The following is a 6,059-nucleotide window of genomic DNA, read 5'->3' on the forward strand; positions in this document are numbered from 1 at the left end:
TAACAACACAGTGAAACCAGTTGAGATATCGACAGTGGACAGTACAAAGGTGCATATTGAGAAACCGATAGTGAATACTGAGACTTCATCAGAGAAACCGACAGTAGAGAGCACAATGAAACCCACTGAGGCAAAGGTTGAGAAACAGGAACAAAAAAAGGTTGAGGTACAGGTTCATGCAGAGACAGTGCCACCGACAACAACTGAGAAACCCAAGCCTTTGCTAGTAGAAATGCAAACACAAACTGACCTACTAGAGGTCAATACAAGCAAAGAGGTTACTCACACCGACATAATGGAGATTGTTAAGGTAGTTGGACAATCATCTGGTTCTTCCATGACATAATTCAGACCAACAAATATGACAGAGGTATTATTGGATTCCATTAAGAAAATCACAGAGTGTAGTGCACAAGCATATAAGGCTATTGATGATACAATTCCTATTCTAAAATTGATAGCACCCAAGTGCAATGTGGAAAATAAAGATTCTTTAAATCAACTAGACACATTGTCTAAATATATCACCGGTAACATTTTGACAGTTGATCAGATTAATGAGAAGACATTTAAAGAGAAAATGGATAAAGAAAAATAGAAATTCTTTGATGAGAAAATAAAGAAGTGCATGGTACACATTGATACCCTTTTATCGACGCTAAGCAAAACAATAAAGGAGTTTAAAGAGTTGTATAGAGACACATGTAAGACTAATATTTTGACAACAGATATAGACAAGGAGATCAGTAAGGTACAAAAAGGAATAAATGATATAGTTGACAATTTCATTGATTCATCTGAACCATTATCAATTATAGAGAAGGAAATAGCTAGTTTTGAGGAGAAACTTGAAAAATTGGAAAGAGAGAAGGAAAGAATAAAAGGAAAGGCAAAAGATCTTAAATGCAGACTTAGTCCCAAATTGGACTACCTCATCTCTTTGAGAAAAGAGATCTCAGAGGCACTTGTTCAAGGACTGAAGACACCGGAAGAGAAAATGCATCACCTCACCGGTACAATTCAAAGAATAGAGGCAACTTTGAAGGACAACGAAAGGTTCACTGAGAGCCTAAGTTTTGTATTGGCAGACCTTTTTCAGATTGTAACCAACCGGTTACAAGGATCAAGCTAAAACTGCACTGAGTTGACACTTTGACAACCTTTGTCATTGATATCAAAGGGGGAATTGTGGAACTAAGAAAAATGATCAGAAGAAAGACACCATCAGCTCAAGGGGAGCACACTTTTTGATAACACAGTTTTGGTAAGACAATTTTAGCAAAATCTTTTTGGATAACGTTTTTGGATACTTTTTGGATTTTTCTCATGAGTGTTGCCATCAATGCTAAAGGGGAAGATTGTTGGCAAATGCACACTCCAATGAGAAATTGTAGGTGATTGAAGGTATTGTCATTGATGGCAACCTTACAATCATATGATACCGGCAGACACCGACACCAACAGACTCTACACCGACATACAGTTCACCGACACCGAAAATAAAGATTACCGGCACCCTGGCCAACAAGAATTTTATTTAATTGTAAAAACCTTTTGTAAGACGACTTGGCGGATTGTAATATGAATCATATAAGTATGAGATCTTGTAGATCATTTAGGATGTGAATATGGAAGGATTATTGCAGATCTAATATGCGAATTGTGAGGCAGGTTTTGGATAAGGGTTTATGTTTATTGCAGAGCTTAAACTGGTACTGAACCTGGCATAGCAGATGCTGATCTGAAGTAGTACATGACATTGGATTTGTATAATCCATTTTTGTAAGTGAGTGAGACTTCTTTTGTAACTGAGCAGTGAGCTCTAGGCACTTGGCCTTCCTGCATGTGCAGGCCCCTATTGTATCAGTAATATTCTCTTATTGGCCAGTAAGCGAATATTGTGGGTCACAAATCCCACCGAGGTTTTTCCCACACTGGGTTTCCTTGTTAAAACATTGTGTTATGGTGTGTCTTTCATGTTGTGCTTATTGTTCTTATTTGTTGCATTAATTTTAGTTTACCGGTACACAGTTTTGGTATGCTTTTCATATAATAAGTTCAGAAAATTCATCAACCGATCAGAAACTGATTCACCCCCCCTCTTAGTATCTTTGGGAATCTTAACAGTTAGGAGCCAAGCCTTTGTTATAAGCTTTACAAAAATGTCCTGTTAGGAATAAATCCGGTTAAGGACCACTACAATACCCTGTTAAAGGCGATACCTTGTTAGGAGTAACCTCGATAGAGCATTTCAAATCCAAGCTAATGGATCACTTGGTTAGAGGATTTCGAAAGAACCAAGCCTGTTAAATCTTACTCGGTTAAGGGATTTAACTGTTGTAATTGTTAGAGAACAATAGGGTCTTGTTGATCTGGTAATAGCACTGCTATGCTTAATCAAATCCGTTTATGCTCTTATTTGTCAAAACATTCTGCAGATACTCCTTCTGGTTCGACAATCAATCACACTACCACACTTAACCAAAATTGCCAACACAATTACAAACAACTTATCGACCTTAAAAATAATACAATAGGTCGGTAACACATCACAAAACCTAAGATATGATAGAGATTACAAACATATTAGTTCAAACATGACCGTTGGATTACATAGCAATCAACTACACATTGTACAAGACAACTTCGACCGCTCCTGGATCACCGCACATTGGATCCTGTAACTCATCACGCGTTATTCACTTCATGCTATGCATTTGTTCATTCCCAAGATAAAATAGTTATCTCTACGTGCCAAAACCACTTTGTAACTCATCACATGCATCATACATACATGGCATAATCATCTTTGATTAACATTTGATCATAGATCAACACAACCGATTCACCAAGCTCCATCAGTTAGGGTTTGGCATATCAACAGGTTAGGGTTACCGGTTGATCTCTTTGCTTCAATAATAATACTGGTTTCCATCACTGCTCTATTACAAGTTGCAATACTGTATCACTACCGGTTGCAATACAACTCCATTATCGGTTAAAAGTGACATCAATGACAACACTTATACTTCATTAATGCAATCTTCATGCAATGCCAACACATCGTACCTGCGGGAACGAGATGCTTGTTAGGCATCCTAGTGTGTTGTTTCTTGCCTTGTCGATTGTCCGTCCTGTTAGTCCTTTGTGTTGGTTAGTTCGCAATTCGATATTTTGAGTATAGTTTAATGTTTGTTTGATATTGCGTTTTTTAGAAATTTAACATTAATACATTAATCAATTTAAAATATTAATGTTAATTAATAAATTGAGAATAGTTGCAAAGATAGATTAAATTAATTTAATGAGCTATATGATTTAATTTATGTAACTATTTTGATAATGATAAATTTATAGGAGAATTAATATTTATTTTTGTAATTTATTTTCGCTAAAGAAAATTAATTAGTTGGCAGGGAAGTTTTGAATGATGGTTATTCTTGGAGTTAGTGGGAATAATCTGGCATGCAAATTTATTGGGAAGTTATGTTTTGAGAAATGGAATATCTCAGAGGCCTTTTCAAAATAGAGGAGGGAGATTTTGGGGGCTTATGTGAAAATCCCTCCTATGAAATTTTGGGCTTGGGTTTTTTTTTTTGAGTAAATATTTTTGAGAATATTAGGGGTGGTTTTTGAATTTTAATGGTGGATCCTTGGGTTTTGGATTTTGATTCTGGTGCCTGAGCATAAGGATTTGCAGAGCGATCGATTCTGGTGCCTTGGTGATTGTCGTGGTTGTTTGACAATGCTGAAATTTTCCCCACTGCGCGTAGGACTTCATGTTGGATTTGCCCCTTTGAAATTTCCTACCTTCTTTAGATTAATGTGTGTATCATGTTTAATAAGATTAAGATTTAGAGAATTCCCTGTTTCTCTCCTTGTGTTTTTCTCCCTAATTTTGTTCCTCAGCTAGATTGAAATTATGCTAGTATAATATATATTGCTTGATAGTTTTCTGTATGACCTGATTTTTATAACTGTCTTTCAAATCTTTGTTGACCGACTGTTAAATCGGTAATCATTCTTTTAGTTTGACTGATTTTTTTGTGTGACCAATTGAAGTACCGATTGATTTTTTGGGCCTTATCTTGAGGGTTATTTTATCTCACCCATCAACAGTTTGTGTTTGTAGCAACTAATTTATGTCATTGGTTTGTTTTGATTTGATGACCAATTAGCAAAATTGGTATATTATCTTTCCTTGCCATGACCATAGAATTCAGTATGCAGATGTTGATTGACTGATTGTTTTGTTTTCTTTATGCACCTTGTATCGAATCACATTACCAGATTTCTCCCTAGCGAATGCATCTAACTCCTTGTCTTCTTGGTCTGTTGGGACACAATCTTTTAGCCATCACTGTACTCAGACTCTCCTTTTTGGCTGTGAATCACTTTGGTTGACATTTCGATGCACATGTATTAATGTTCCCAGTGTATGTTGCTTCTCTGCATTCTCCACTATTAATTTCATTGCCTATCATTTTTTTTTGTTTTCAGTTGATTATGTTGTTGGCATGTTCTTATTAATCGATTGTTAAATCGGATTGTTGAAATTGGGTACCCAATCCCTTTCTTTTTCTGTTTCGGGTTATGCATTTCCTTAGGCAATTTTTTGATAACCGAATCATATTTGGATATACGGTTGTTTGGTATTGATTTCTTACTGTATTTATTATGGTCTGCAACCCCTCTTAAATCTTGATTTATCACGGCGTGCACTTTCAAAATTACCATAGGTTGGGTTCGACATTCTATGTTTCGAGTGTACTTTGGCATTGGCTTGTTCGATGTTTTATTTGGGGCTTCGACCCCCCCACCTCCTATCTTACTTATACTTTTTTTTTTCGTCGGTATTATTTCAGTATTTTGTTATGTCAACATTCTTTTAGCTTATGTTTATTCAATCAATCAATATATATATATATATATATATATATATATATATATATATATATATATATATATGAATGGGAGATTATAGTCTCTATTGTCATATTTGTTCCTGCGATAACATTTACAGTTTACATATATTTATATAAATCATATGAACTGTTACTTTATCCAACAATAACTTGTATGTTATTTTGGTGTTAGCCAAATACATGAGTAATTGGATTGTGAGTTTTTATAATTGAAAGATAAATATCAATTATTATATGTAGACTTAAGTGGTTTATTTTATGTTTTCTTTTTGGGTTAATAAAATTAATCTTAACTAAAATTGGAAGAAACGAAGTAACTAGTTAAGAATTATTTATAGTATTCAATGTGTCTTTATATGTTTTGAATATTGACTTATATATTTTTGAAACCATGGGAGTACCATTTAATTTTATTGATTCTAGAGGCTAAGGGATGTTTTTGAATCTTGTACTGTGTATAGTCATTCTTTGTTTCCTGAATTTTTTGAATCAACGGCTCTGTATGTTCTCTCATGCAAATGGTTATCCCTAGCTTTCTTTTGTTACCTCTTGATTGATCTCTTTCTACCAAGTGAGTTAAGCCTTTGCTATGGTCGGGACCTTGTCAGCTCGATTTTTGGAGTGTCTTGGTCTTGTAATGAATTTTATATTCCTAGGTGCAAGTTAAGGGGGAGTGGCTCTCATTGGAGGCCATGACCCAAAGTGGTCGCCAGGGTAAATCAATGAGAGTTTTGTAATCAAGTGAAAACCTAATTAATGAATCTTGGGTGGGTAGTTAGTTCACATTAATAAAGATTAATTGTTGCCTCTTTTACTCACAAATACTTGTTTAGGTTTGGGGTAAGTAGAGAAGGCCTGGAATGGTGTCCACCAATCTTGTCCCTTCAAAAGGTTGGTGCGGTCCACTAGTGTTTGTATGGGGGTCGGGGGTCGGGAGAGGTCACCAGGGTAACCCAAGATGGGGGTCGGGACCTAGTGAAGGCCTACTAGGGTAACTCATGACAACCTAGTGATGACACTCTTCCCTATTACATACGTAGTGGTAACTTATGTCTTTTATCCTCTTATGGGTTGCTTGGGCCTTTGGAATGTGGTTGATATGTTAATGAGTCTCTTGTGGTTATATTCTTATGA

Source organism: Cryptomeria japonica, chromosome 4 (assembly GCF_030272615.1).
Source record: "Cryptomeria japonica chromosome 4, Sugi_1.0, whole genome shotgun sequence".
Taxonomy (NCBI): domain Eukaryota; kingdom Viridiplantae; phylum Streptophyta; class Pinopsida; order Cupressales; family Cupressaceae; genus Cryptomeria; species Cryptomeria japonica.